This window comes from Heloderma suspectum, chromosome 1 (genome assembly GCF_057233095.1).
Source record: "Heloderma suspectum isolate Gila_16-S chromosome 1, 16-S_ref, whole genome shotgun sequence".
Classification (NCBI taxonomy): domain Eukaryota; kingdom Metazoa; phylum Chordata; class Lepidosauria; order Squamata; family Helodermatidae; genus Heloderma; species Heloderma suspectum.
Genome location: NC_139458.1, coordinates 231,400,000 through 231,415,552, shown reverse-complemented (window position 1 = coordinate 231,415,552; position 15,553 = coordinate 231,400,000).

The following is a 15,553-nucleotide window of genomic DNA, read 5'->3' as shown; positions in this document are numbered from 1 at the left end:
GTTTCAACATGCTTGGCTTTACAGATGCCCTGGTTCCATCCTGGGAAGCCAAGTCTCGCCAACCCTAACCCTAATTTGAGTCTCAACCCTAATTTCCTCTTTGGACTGAAACACACCGCCGTCCACAGAGTGTACCAAATGTCAGTATGGAAGACATCTTGATGTCCCCCTCAGGCTGATTCACCAAGTTAGGCTTCACCAAGAACCCGTTTCTTACCTAGGAAGCCCAGTTTCCCCAACCCTAACCCTAACTTGGGTTTTTACCCTACTTTATTTTGGGAATGAAACATCCCCTCGTCCACGCGGTGTACTAAAAGACAGGAGGCAACCCATCCTGCAGGCCCACTTATCCTATTTCTCCATGCTTGGCTTTTCCGAGGCCCTGGTTCACTCCAGGGAAGCCAAGTCTCCCGAACCCTAACCCTAACTTGAGTCTTAACCCTAATTTACTTGTGCAACTGTCACAAACCCCCATCCACAGGTTGTACTAAAAGACGGCAGGCATACCATTCCTTTGGCCCTCTCAGTCTGTTTCACCATGCTTGGCTTCAGCAACACCCTGTTTCCATTCTGGGAAGCCAAGTCTCCTGACCCCTAACCCTAAGTTGGGTCTGAACCCTAATTTCCTCTTGGGACTGAAACTTGTCCCTGTCCACAAGATGTACTAACAGGCAGTTAGTTAACCACCAATGGCTCACTCAGTCTGTTTGACCAATCTAGGCTTTACCAAGACGCTGGTTCCTTCCTGGGAAGCCTAGTGTCCCCAATCCTAACCCTAATTTGAGTCTCAACCCTAATTTCCTGTTTTGACTGAAACATCGCCCCGTCCTCACGTTGTACTTATAGAGGGTCGGCACCCCTTTCTGATGACCTGCTCAGTTCGTTTCACCAAGCTAGTCTTCCCTAAGAACCTGGTTCCCTCCTCGGAAGCCAAGTCTCCCCAACCCTAACCCTAACTTGGGTTTTTACCCAAATTTTCTAGAGGAACTTTAACATCCCCCAGTCCACGCAGTGTACTAAAAGACAGGAGGGAACACATCCTGTTGGGCCACTCAATCGGTTTCAACATGCTTGGCTTTACAGACGCCCTGGTTCCATCCTGGGAAGCCAAGTCTCGCCAACCCTAACCCTAATTTGAGTCTCAACCCTAATTTCCTCTTGGGACTGAAACATGTCCCTGTCCACAAGCTGTACTAATGGGCAGTATGTTATCCTCCAATGGCTCACTCAGTCTGTTTGACCAATCTAGGCTTTACCAAGACGTTGGTTCCTTCCTGGGAAGCCTAGTGTCCCCAACCCTAACCCTAATTTGAGTCTCAACCCTAATTTCCTGTTTAGACTGAAACATCGCCCCGTCCTCACGTTGTACTTATAGAGGGTCGGCACCCCTTTCTGATGACCTGCTCAGTTCGTTTCACCAAGCTAGTCTTCCCTAAGAACCTGGTTCCCTCCTCGGAAGCCAAGTCTCCCCAACCCTAACCCTAACTTGGGTTTTTACCCAAATTTTCTAGAGGAACTTTAACATCCCCCAGTCCACGCAGTGTACTAAAAGACAGGAGGGAACACATCCTGTTGGGCCACTCAATCGGTTTCAACATGCTTGGCTTTACAGATGCCCTGGTTCCATCCTGGGAAGCCAAGTCTCGCCAACCCTAACCCTAATTTGAGTCTCAACCCTAATTTCCTCTTTGGACTGAAACATACCGCCGTCCACAGAGTGTACCAAATGTCAGTATGGAAGACATCTTGATGTCCCCCTCAGGCTGATTCACCAAGTTAGGCTTCACCAAGAACCCGTTTCTTACCTAGGAAGCCCAGTTTCCCCAACCCTAACCCTAACTTGGGTTTTTACCCTACTTTATTTTGGGAATGAAACATCCCCTCGTCCACGCGGTGTACTAAAAGACAGGAGGCAACCCATCCTGCAGGCCCACTTATCCTATTTCTCCATGCTTGGCTTTTCCGAGGCCCTGGTTCACTCCAGGGAAGCCAAGTCTCCCGAACCCTAACCCTAACTTGAGTCTTAACCCTAATTTACTTGTGCAACTGTCACAAACCCCCATCCACAGGTTGTACTAAAAGACGGCAGGCATACCATTCCTTTGGCCCTCTCAGTCTGTTTCACCATGCTTGGCTTCAGCAACACCCTGTTTCCATTCTGGGAAGCCAAGTCTCCTGACCCCTAACCCTAAGTTGGGTCTGAACCCTAATTTCCTCTTGGGACTGAAACTTGTCCCTCTCCACAAGATGTACTAACAGGCAGTTAGTTAACCACCAATGGCTCACTCAGTCTGTTTGACCAATCTAGGCTTTACCAAGATGCTGGTTCCTTCCTGGGAAGCCTAGTGTCCCCAACTCTAACCCTAATTTGAGTCTCAACCCTTATTTCCTCTTTGGACTGAAACATACCGCCGTCCACAGAGTGTACCAAATGTCAGTATGGAAGACATCTTGATGTCCCCCTCAGGCTGATTCACCAAGCTAGGCTTCACCAAGAACCCGTTTCTTACCTAGGAAGCCCAGTTTCCCCAACCCTAACCCTAACTTGGGTTTTTACCATACTTTATTTTGGGAATGAAACATCCCCTCGTCCACGCGGTGTACAAAAAGACAGGAGGCAACCCATCCTGCAGGCCCACTTATCCTATTTCTACATGCTTGGCTTTTCCGAGGCCCTGGTTCACTCCAGGGAAGCCAAGTCTCCCAAACCCTAACCCTAACTTGAGTCTTAACCCTAATTTACTTGTGCAACTGTCACAAACCCCCATCCACAGGTTGTACTAAAAGACGGCAGGCATACCATTCCTTTGGCCCTCTCAGTCTGTTTCACCATGCTTGGCTTCAGCAACACCCTGTTTCCATTCTGGGAAGCCAAGTCTCCTGACCCCTAACCCTAAGTTGGGTCTGAACCCTAATTTCCTCTTGGGACTGAAACTTGTCCCTGTCCACAAGATGTACTAACAGGCAGTTAGTTAACCACCAATGGCTCACTCAGTCTGTTTGACCAATCTAGGCTTTACCAAGATGCTGGTTCCTTCCTGGGAAGCCTAGTGTCCCCAACCCTAACCCTAATTTGAGTCTCAACCCTAATTTCCTGTTTAGACTGAAACATCGCCCCGTCCTCACGTTGTACTTATAGAGGGTCGGCACCCCTTTCTGATGACCTGCTCAGTTCGTTTCACCAAGCTAGTCTTCCCTAAGAACCTGGTTCCCTCCGCGGAAGCCAAGTCTCCCCAACCCTAACCCTAACTTGGGGTTTTACCCAAATTTTCTAGAGGAACTTTAACATCCCCCAGTCCACGCAGTGTACTAAAAGACAGGAGGGGACACATCCTGTTGGGCCACTCAATCTGTTTCAACATGCTTGGCTTTACAGATGCCCTGGTTCCATCCTGGGAAGCCAAGGCTAACCAACCCTAACCCTAATTTGAGTCTCAATCCTAAGTTCCTCTTTGGACTGAAACATACCGCCGTCCATAGAGTGTACCAAATGTCAGTATGGAAGACATCTTGATGTCCCCCTCAGGCTGATTCACCCAGCTAGGCTTCACCAAGAACCTGTTTCTTACCTAGGAAGCCCAGTTTCCCCAACCCTAACCCTAACTTGGGTTTTTACCCTACTTTATTTTGGGAATGATACATCCCCTCGTCCACGCGGTGTACTAAAAGACAGGAGGCAACCCATCCTGCAGGCCCACTTATCCTATTTCTACATGCTTGGCTTTTCCGAGGCCCTGGTTCACTCCAGGGAAGCCAAGTCTCCCAAACCCTAACCCTAACTTGAGTCTTAACCCTAATTTGCTTGTGCAACTGTCACAAACCCCCATCCAAAGGTTGTACTAAAAGACGGCAGGCATACCATTCCTTTGGCCCTCTCAGTCTGTTTCACCATGCTTGGCTTCAGCAACACCCTGTTTCCATTCTGGGAAGCCAAGTCTCCTGACCCCTAACCCTAAGTTGGGTCTGAACCCTAATTTCCTCTTGGGACTGAAACTTGTCCCTGTCCACAAGATGTACTAACAGGCAGTTAGTTAACCACCAATGGCTCACTCAGTCTGTTTGACCAATCTAGGCTTTACCAAGACGCTGGTTCCTTCCTGGGAAGCCTAGTGTCCCCAATCCTAACCCTAATTTGAGTCTCAACCCTAATTTCCTGTTTTGACTGAAACATCGCCCCGTCCTCACGTTGTACTTATAGAGGGTCGGCACCCCTTTCTGATGACCTGCTCAGTTCGTTTCACCAAGCTAGTCTTCCCTAAGAACCTGGTTCCCTCCTCGGAAGCCAAGTCTCCCCAACCCTAACCCTAACTTGGGTTTTTACCCAAATTTTCTAGAGGAACTTTAACATCCCCCAGTCCACGCAGTGTACTAAAAGACAGGAGGGAACACATCCTGTTGGGCCACTCAATCGGTTTCAACATGCTTGGCTTTACAGACGCCCTGGTTCCATCCTGGGAAGCCAAGTCTCGCCAACCCTAACCCTAATTTGAGTCTCAACCCTAATTTCCTCTTGGGACTGAAACATGTCCCTGTCCACAAGCTGTACTAATGGGCAGTATGTTATCCTCCAATGGCTCACTCAGTCTGTTTGACCAATCTAGGCTTTACCAAGACGTTGGTTCCTTCCTGGGAAGCCTAGTGTCCCCAACCCTAACCCTAATTTGAGTCTCAACCCTAATTTCCTGTTTAGACTGAAACATCGCCCCGTCCTCACGTTGTACTTATAGAGGTCGGCACCCCTTTCTGATGACCTGCTCAGTTCGTTTCACCAAGCTAGTCTTCCCTAAGAACCTGGTTCCCTCCTCGGAAGCCAAGTCTCCCCAACCCTAACCCTAACTTGGGTTTTTACCCAAATTTTCTAGAGGAACTTTAACATCCCCCAGTCCACGCAGTGTACTAAAAGACAGGAGGGAACACATCCTGTTGGGCCACTCAATCGGTTTCAACATGCTTGGCTTTACAGATGCCCTGGTTCCATCCTGGGAAGCCAAGTCTCGCCAACCCTAACCCTAATTTGAGTCTCAACCCTAATTTCCTCTTTGGACTGAAACACACCGCCGTCCACAGAGTGTACCAAATGTCAGTATGGAAGACATCTTGATGTCCCCCTCAGGCTGATTCACCAAGTTAGGCTTCACCAAGAACCCGTTTCTTACCTAGGAAGCCCAGTTTCCCCAACCCTAACCCTAACTTGGGTTTTTACCCTACTTTATTTTGGGAATGAAACATCCCCTCGTCCACGCGGTGTACTAAAAGACAGGAGGCAACCCATCCTGCAGGCCCACTTATCCTATTTCTCCATGCTTGGCTTTTCCGAGGCCCTGGTTCACTCCAGGGAAGCCAAGTCTCCCGAACCCTAACCCTAACTTGAGTCTTAACCCTAATTTACTTGTGCAACTGTCACAAACCCCCATCCACAGGTTGTACTAAAAGACGGCAGGCATACCATTCCTTTGGCCCTCTCAGTCTGTTTCACCATGCTTGGCTTCAGCAACACCCTGTTTCCATTCTGGGAAGCCAAGTCTCCTGACCCCTAACCCTAAGTTGGGTCTGAACCCTAATTTCCTCTTGGGACTGAAACTTGTCCCTGTCCACAAGATGTACTAACAGGCAGTTAGTTAACCACCAATGGCTCACTCAGTCTGTTTGACCAATCTAGGCTTTACCAAGACGCTGGTTCCTTCCTGGGAAGCCTAGTGTCCCCAATCCTAACCCTAATTTGAGTCTCAACCCTAATTTCCTGTTTTGACTGAAACATCGCCCCGTCCTCACGTTGTACTTATAGAGGGTCGGCACCCCTTTCTGATGACCTGCTCAGTTCGTTTCACCAAGCTAGTCTTCCCTAAGAACCTGGTTCCCTCCTCGGAAGCCAAGTCTCCCCAACCCTAACCCTAACTTGGGTTTTTACCCAAATTTTCTAGAGGAACTTTAACATCCCCCAGTCCACGCAGTGTACTAAAAGACAGGAGGGAACACATCCTGTTGGGCCACTCAATCGGTTTCAACATGCTTGGCTTTACAGACGCCCTGGTTCCATCCTGGGAAGCCAAGTCTCGCCAACCCTAACCCTAATTTGAGTCTCAACCCTAATTTCCTCTTGGGACTGAAACATGTCCCTGTCCACAAGCTGTACTAATGGGCAGTATGTTATCCTCCAATGGCTCACTCAGTCTGTTTGACCAATCTAGGCTTTACCAAGACGTTGGTTCCTTCCTGGGAAGCCTAGTGTCCCCAACCCTAACCCTAATTTGAGTCTCAACCCTAATTTCCTGTTTAGACTGAAACATCGCCCCGTCCTCACGTTGTACTTATAGAGGGTCGGCACCCCTTTCTGATGACCTGCTCAGTTCGTTTCACCAAGCTAGTCTTCCCTAAGAACCTGGTTCCCTCCTCGGAAGCCAAGTCTCCCCAACCCTAACCCTAACTTGGGTTTTTACCCAAATTTTCTAGAGGAACTTTAACATCCCCCAGTCCACGCAGTGTACTAAAAGACAGGAGGGAACACATCCTGTTGGGCCACTCAATCGGTTTCAACATGCTTGGCTTTACAGATGCCCTGGTTCCATCCTGGGAAGCCAAGTCTCGCCAACCCTAACCCTAATTTGAGTCTCAACCCTAATTTCCTCTTTGGACTGAAACATACCGCCGTCCACAGAGTGTACCAAATGTCAGTATGGAAGACATCTTGATGTCCCCCTCAGGCTGATTCACCAAGTTAGGCTTCACCAAGAACCCGTTTCTTACCTAGGAAGCCCAGTTTCCCCAACCCTAACCCTAACTTGGGTTTTTACCCTACTTTATTTTGGGAATGAAACATCCCCTCGTCCACGCGGTGTACTAAAAGACAGGAGGCAACCCATCCTGCAGGCCCACTTATCCTATTTCTCCATGCTTGGCTTTTCCGAGGCCCTGGTTCACTCCAGGGAAGCCAAGTCTCCCGAACCCTAACCCTAACTTGAGTCTTAACCCTAATTTACTTGTGCAACTGTCACAAACCCCCATCCACAGGTTGTACTAAAAGACGGCAGGCATACCATTCCTTTGGCCCTCTCAGTCTGTTTCACCATGCTTGGCTTCAGCAACACCCTGTTTCCATTCTGGGAAGCCAAGTCTCCTGACCCCTAACCCTAAGTTGGGTCTGAACCCTAATTTCCTCTTGGGACTGAAACTTGTCCCTCTCCACAAGATGTACTAACAGGCAGTTAGTTAACCACCAATGGCTCACTCAGTCTGTTTGACCAATCTAGGCTTTACCAAGATGCTGGTTCCTTCCTGGGAAGCCTAGTGTCCCCAACTCTAACCCTAATTTGAGTCTCAACCCTTATTTCCTCTTTGGACTGAAACATACCGCCGTCCACAGAGTGTACCAAATGTCAGTATGGAAGACATCTTGATGTCCCCCTCAGGCTGATTCACCAAGCTAGGCTTCACCAAGAACCCGTTTCTTACCTAGGAAGCCCAGTTTCCCCAACCCTAACCCTAACTTGGGTTTTTACCATACTTTATTTTGGGAATGAAACATCCCCTCGTCCACGCGGTGTACAAAAAGACAGGAGGCAACCCATCCTGCAGGCCCACTTATCCTATTTCTACATGCTTGGCTTTTCCGAGGCCCTGGTTCACTCCAGGGAAGCCAAGTCTCCCAAACCCTAACCCTAACTTGAGTCTTAACCCTAATTTACTTGTGCAACTGTCACAAACCCCCATCCACAGGTTGTACTAAAAGACGGCAGGCATACCATTCCTTTGGCCCTCTCAGTCTGTTTCACCATGCTTGGCTTCAGCAACACCCTGTTTCCATTCTGGGAAGCCAAGTCTCCTGACCCCTAACCCTAAGTTGGGTCTGAACCCTAATTTCCTCTTGGGACTGAAACTTGTCCCTGTCCACAAGATGTACTAACAGGCAGTTAGTTAACCACCAATGGCTCACTCAGTCTGTTTGACCAATCTAGGCTTTACCAAGATGCTGGTTCCTTCCTGGGAAGCCTAGTGTCCCCAACCCTAACCCTAATTTGAGTCTCAACCCTAATTTCCTGTTTAGACTGAAACATCGCCCCGTCCTCACGTTGTACTTATAGAGGGTCGGCACCCCTTTCTGATGACCTGCTCAGTTCGTTTCACCAAGCTAGTCTTCCCTAAGAACCTGGTTCCCTCCGCGGAAGCCAAGTCTCCCCAACCCTAACCCTAACTTGGGGTTTTACCCAAATTTTCTAGAGGAACTTTAACATCCCCCAGTCCACGCAGTGTACTAAAAGACAGGAGGGGACACATCCTGTTGGGCCACTCAATCTGTTTCAACATGCTTGGCTTTACAGATGCCCTGGTTCCATCCTGGGAAGCCAAGGCTAACCAACCCTAACCCTAATTTGAGTCTCAATCCTAAGTTCCTCTTTGGACTGAAACATACCGCCGTCCATAGAGTGTACCAAATGTCAGTATGGAAGACATCTTGATGTCCCCCTCAGGCTGATTCACCCAGCTAGGCTTCACCAAGAACCTGTTTCTTACCTAGGAAGCCCAGTTTCCCCAACCCTAACCCTAACTTGGGTTTTTACCCTACTTTATTTTGGGAATGATACATCCCCTCGTCCACGCGGTGTACTAAAAGACAGGAGGCAACCCATCCTGCAGGCCCACTTATCCTATTTCTACATGCTTGGCTTTTCCGAGGCCCTGGTTCACTCCAGGGAAGCCAAGTCTCCCAAACCCTAACCCTAACTTGAGTCTTAACCCTAATTTGCTTGTGCAACTGTCACAAACCCCCATCCAAAGGTTGTACTAAAAGACGGCAGGCATACCATTCCTTTGGCCCTCTCAGTCTGTTTCACCATGCTTGGCTTCAGCAACACCCTGTTTCCATTCTGGGAAGCCAAGTCTCCTGACCCCTAACCCTAAGTTGGGTCTGAACCCTAATTTCCTCTTGGGACTGAAACTTGTCCCTGTCCACAAGATGTACTAACAGGCAGTTAGTTAACCACCAATGGCTCACTCAGTCTGTTTGACCAATCTAGGCTTTACCAAGACGCTGGTTCCTTCCTGGGAAGCCTAGTGTCCCCAATCCTAACCCTAATTTGAGTCTCAACCCTAATTTCCTGTTTTGACTGAAACATCGCCCCGTCCTCACGTTGTACTTATAGAGGGTCGGCACCCCTTTCTGATGACCTGCTCAGTTCGTTTCACCAAGCTAGTCTTCCCTAAGAACCTGGTTCCCTCCTCGGAAGCCAAGTCTCCCCAACCCTAACCCTAACTTGGGTTTTTACCCAAATTTTCTAGAGGAACTTTAACATCCCCCAGTCCACGCAGTGTACTAAAAGACAGGAGGGAACACATCCTGTTGGGCCACTCAATCGGTTTCAACATGCTTGGCTTTACAGACGCCCTGGTTCCATCCTGGGAAGCCAAGTCTCGCCAACCCTAACCCTAATTTGAGTCTCAACCCTAATTTCCTCTTGGGACTGAAACATGTCCCTGTCCACAAGCTGTACTAATGGGCAGTATGTTATCCTCCAATGGCTCACTCAGTCTGTTTGACCAATCTAGGCTTTACCAAGACGTTGGTTCCTTCCTGGGAAGCCTAGTGTCCCCAACCCTAACCCTAATTTGAGTCTCAACCCTAATTTCCTGTTTAGACTGAAACATCGCCCCGTCCTCACGTTGTACTTATAGAGGTCGGCACCCCTTTCTGATGACCTGCTCAGTTCGTTTCACCAAGCTAGTCTTCCCTAAGAACCTGGTTCCCTCCTCGGAAGCCAAGTCTCCCCAACCCTAACCCTAACTTGGGTTTTTACCCAAATTTTCTAGAGGAACTTTAACATCCCCCAGTCCACGCAGTGTACTAAAAGACAGGAGGGAACACATCCTGTTGGGCCACTCAATCGGTTTCAACATGCTTGGCTTTACAGATGCCCTGGTTCCATCCTGGGAAGCCAAGTCTCGCCAACCCTAACCCTAATTTGAGTCTCAACCCTAATTTCCTCTTTGGACTGAAACACACCGCCGTCCACAGAGTGTACCAAATGTCAGTATGGAAGACATCTTGATGTCCCCCTCAGGCTGATTCACCAAGTTAGGCTTCACCAAGAACCCGTTTCTTACCTAGGAAGCCCAGTTTCCCCAACCCTAACCCTAACTTGGGTTTTTACCCTACTTTATTTTGGGAATGAAACATCCCCTCGTCCACGCGGTGTACTAAAAGACAGGAGGCAACCCATCCTGCAGGCCCACTTATCCTATTTCTCCATGCTTGGCTTTTCCGAGGCCCTGGTTCACTCCAGGGAAGCCAAGTCTCCCGAACCCTAACCCTAACTTGAGTCTTAACCCTAATTTACTTGTGCAACTGTCACAAACCCCCATCCACAGGTTGTACTAAAAGACGGCAGGCATACCATTCCTTTGGCCCTCTCAGTCTGTTTCACCATGCTTGGCTTCAGCAACACCCTGTTTCCATTCTGGGAAGCCAAGTCTCCTGACCCCTAACCCTAAGTTGGGTCTGAACCCTAATTTCCTCTTGGGACTGAAACTTGTCCCTGTCCACAAGATGTACTAACAGGCAGTTAGTTAACCACCAATGGCTCACTCAGTCTGTTTGACCAATCTAGGCTTTACCAAGACGCTGGTTCCTTCCTGGGAAGCCTAGTGTCCCCAATCCTAACCCTAATTTGAGTCTCAACCCTAATTTCCTGTTTTGACTGAAACATCGCCCCGTCCTCACGTTGTACTTATAGAGGGTCGGCACCCCTTTCTGATGACCTGCTCAGTTCGTTTCACCAAGCTAGTCTTCCCTAAGAACCTGGTTCCCTCCTCGGAAGCCAAGTCTCCCCAACCCTAACCCTAACTTGGGTTTTTACCCAAATTTTCTAGAGGAACTTTAACATCCCCCAGTCCACGCAGTGTACTAAAAGACAGGAGGGAACACATCCTGTTGGGCCACTCAATCGGTTTCAACATGCTTGGCTTTACAGACGCCCTGGTTCCATCCTGGGAAGCCAAGTCTCGCCAACCCTAACCCTAATTTGAGTCTCAACCCTAATTTCCTCTTGGGACTGAAACATGTCCCTGTCCACAAGCTGTACTAATGGGCAGTATGTTATCCTCCAATGGCTCACTCAGTCTGTTTGACCAATCTAGGCTTTACCAAGACGTTGGTTCCTTCCTGGGAAGCCTAGTGTCCCCAACCCTAACCCTAATTTGAGTCTCAACCCTAATTTCCTGTTTAGACTGAAACATCGCCCCGTCCTCACGTTGTACTTATAGAGGGTCGGCACCCCTTTCTGATGACCTGCTCAGTTCGTTTCACCAAGCTAGTCTTCCCTAAGAACCTGGTTCCCTCCTCGGAAGCCAAGTCTCCCCAACCCTAACCCTAACTTGGGTTTTTACCCAAATTTTCTAGAGGAACTTTAACATCCCCCAGTCCACGCAGTGTACTAAAAGACAGGAGGGAACACATCCTGTTGGGCCACTCAATCGGTTTCAACATGCTTGGCTTTACAGATGCCCTGGTTCCATCCTGGGAAGCCAAGTCTCGCCAACCCTAACCCTAATTTGAGTCTCAACCCTAATTTCCTCTTTGGACTGAAACATACCGCCGTCCACAGAGTGTACCAAATGTCAGTATGGAAGACATCTTGATGTCCCCCTCAGGCTGATTCACCAAGTTAGGCTTCACCAAGAACCCGTTTCTTACCTAGGAAGCCCAGTTTCCCCAACCCTAACCCTAACTTGGGATTTACCCTACTTTATTTTGGGAATGAAACATCCCCTCGTCCACGCGGTGTACTAAAAGACAGGAGGCAACCCATCCTGCAGGCCCACTTATCCTATTTCTCCATGCTTGGCTTTTCCGAGGCCCTGGTTCACTCCAGGGAAGCCAAGTCTCCCGAACCCTAACCCTAACTTGAGTCTTAACCCTAATTTACTTGTGCAACTGTCACAAACCCCCATCCACAGGTTGTACTAAAAGACGGCAGGCATACCATTCCTTTGGCCCTCTCAGTCTGTTTCACCATGCTTGGCTTCAGCAACACCCTGTTTCCATTCTGGGAAGCCAAGTCTCCTGACCCCTAACCCTAAGTTGGGTCTGAACCCTAATTTCCTCTTGGGACTGAAACTTGTCCCTGTCCACAAGATGTACTAACAGGCAGTTAGTTAACCACCAATGGCTCACTCAGTCTGTTTGACCAATCTAGGCTTTACCAAGATGCTGGTTCCTTCCTGGGAAGCCTAGTGTCCCCAACTCTAACCCTAATTTGAGTCTCAACCCTTATTTCCTCTTTGGACTGAAACATACCGCCGTCCACAGAGTGTACCAAATGTCAGTATGGAAGACATCTTGATGTCCCCCTCAGGCTGATTCACCAAGCTAGGCTTCACCAAGAACCCGTTTCTTACCTAGGAAGCCCAGTTTCCCCAACCCTAACCCTAACTTGGGTTTTTACCCTACTTTATTTTGGGAATGAAACATCCCCTCGTCCACGCGGTGTACAAAAAGACAGGAGGCAACCCATCCTGCAGGCCCACTTATCCTATTTCTACATGCTTGGCTTTTCCGAGGCCCTGGTTCACTCCAGGGAAGCCAAGTCTCCCAAACCCTAACCCTAACTTGAGTCTTAACCCTAATTTACTTGTGCAACTGTCACAAACCCCCATCCACAGGTTGTACTAAAAGACGGCAGGCATACCATTCCTTTGGCCCTCTCAGTCTGTTTCACCATGCTTGGCTTCAGCAACACCCTGTTTCCATTCTGGGAAGCCAAGTCTCCTGACCCCTAACCCTAAGTTGGGTCTGAACCCTAATTTCCTCTTGGGACTGAAACTTGTCCCTGTCCACAAGATGTACTAACAGGCAGTTAGTTAACCACCAATGGCTCACTCAGTCTGTTTGACCAATCTAGGCTTTACCAAGATGCTGGTTCCTTCCTGGGAAGCCTAGTGTCCCCAACCCTAACCCTAATTTGAGTCTCAACCCTAATTTCCTGTTTAGACTGAAACATCGCCCCGTCCTCACGTTGTACTTATAGAGGGTCGGCACCCCTTTCTGATGACCTGCTCAGTTCGTTTCACCAAGCTAGTCTTCCCTAAGAACCTGGTTCCCTCCTCGGAAGCCAAGTCTCCCCAACCCTAACCCTAACTTGGGGTTTTACCCAAATTTTCTAGAGGAACTTTAACATCCCCCAGTCCACGCAGTGTACTAAAAGACAGGAGGGGACACATCCTGTTGGGCCACTCAATCTGTTTCAACATGCTTGGCTTTACAGATGCCCTGGTTCCATCCTGGGAAGCCAAGGCTAACCAACCCTAACCCTAATTTGAGTCTCAATCCTAAGTTCCTCTTTGGACTGAAACATACCGCCGTCCATAGAGTGTACCAAATGTCAGTATGGAAGACATCTTGATGTCCCCCTCAGGCTGATTCACCCAGCTAGGCTTCACCAAGAACCTGTTTCTTACCTAGGAAGCCCAGTTTCCCCAACCCTAACCCTAACTTGGGTTTTTACCCTACTTTATTTTGGGAATGATACATCCCCTCGTCCACGCGGTGTACTAAAAGACAGGAGGCAACCCATCCTGCAGGCCCACTTATCCTATTTCTACATGCTTGGCTTTTCCGAGGCCCTGGTTCACTCCAGGGAAGCCAAGTCTCCCAAACCCTAACCCTAACTTGAGTCTTAACCCTAATTTGCTTGTGCAACTGTCACAAACCCCCATCCAAAGGTTGTACTAAAAGACGGCAGGCATACCATTCCTTTGGCCCTCTCAGTCTGTTTCACCATGCTTGGCTTCAGCAACACCCTGTTTCCATTCTGGGAAGCCAAGTCTCCTGACCCCTAACCCTAAGTTGGGTCTGAACCCTAATTTCCTCTTGGGACTGAAAGTTGTCCCTGTCCACAAGATGTACTAACAGGCAGTTAGTTAACCACCAATGGCTCACTCAGTCTGTTTGACCAATCTAGGCTTTACCAAGACGCTGGTTCCTTCCTGGGAAGCCTAGTGTCCCCAATCCTAACCCTAATTTGAGTCTCAACCCTAATTTCCTGTTTTGACTGAAACATCGCCCCGTCCTCACGTTGTACTTATAGAGGGTCGGCACCCCTTTCTGATGACCTGCTCAGTTCGTTTCACCAAGCTAGTCTTCCCTAAGAACCTGGTTCCCTCCTCGGAAGCCAAGTCTCCCCAACCCTAACCCTAACTTGGGTTTTTACCCAAATTTTCTAGAGGAACTTTAACATCCCCCAGTCCACGCAGTGTACTAAAAGACAGGAGGGAACACATCCTGTTGGGCCACTCAATCGGTTTCAACATGCTTGGCTTTACAGACGCCCTGGTTCCATCCTGGGAAGCCAAGTCTCGCCAACCCTAACCCTAATTTGAGTCTCAACCCTAATTTCCTCTTGGGACTGAAACATGTCCCTGTCCACAAGCTGTACTAATGGGCAGTATGTTATCCTCCAATGGCTCACTCAGTCTGTTTGACCAATCTAGGCTTTACCAAGACGTTGGTTCCTTCCTGGGAAGCCTAGTGTCCCCAACCCTAACCCTAATTTGAGTCTCAACCCTAATTTCCTGTTTAGACTGAAACATCGCCCCGTCCTCACGTTGTACTTATAGAGGGTCGGCACCCCTTTCTGATGACCTGCTCAGTTCGTTTCACCAAGCTAGTCTTCCCTAAGAACCTGGTTCCCTCCTCGGAAGCCAAGTCTCCCCAACCCTAACCCTAACTTGGGTTTTTACCCAAATTTTCTAGAGGAACTTTAACATCCCCCAGTCCACGCAGTGTACTAAAAGACAGGAGGGAACACATCCTGTTGGGCCACTCAATCGGTTTCAACATGCTTGGCTTTACAGATGCCCTGGTTCCATCCTGGGAAGCCAAGTCTCGCCAACCCTAACCCTAATTTGAGTCTCAACCCTAATTTCCTCTTTGGACTGAAACATACCGCCGTCCACAGAGTTTACCAAATGTCAGTATGGAAGACATCTTGATGTCCCCCTCAGGCTGATTCACCAAGTTAGGCTTCACCAAGAACCCGTTTCTTACCTAGGAAGCCCAGTTTCCCCAACCCTAACCCTAACTTGGGTTTTTACCCTACTTTATTTTGGGAATGAAACATCCCCTCGTCCACGCGGTGTACTAAAAGACAGGAGGCAACCCATCCTGCAGGCCCACTTATCCTATTTCTCCATGCTTGGCTTTTCCGAGGCCCTGGTTCACTCCAGGGAAGCCAAGTCTCCCGAACCCTAACCCTAACTTGAGTCTTAACCCTAATTTACTTGTGCAACTGTCACAAACCCCCATCCACAGGTTGTACTAAAAGACGGCAGGCATACCATTCCTTTGGCCCTCTCAGTCTGTTTCACCATGCTTGGCTTCAGCAACACCCTGTTTCCATTCTGGGAAGCCAAGTCTCCTGACCCCTAACCCTAAGTTGGGTCTGAACCCTAATTTCCTCTTGGGACTGAAACTTGTCCCTGTCCACAAGATGTACTAACAGGCAGTTAGTTAACCACCAATGGCTCACTCAGTCTGTTTGACCAATCTAGGCTTTACCAAGATGCT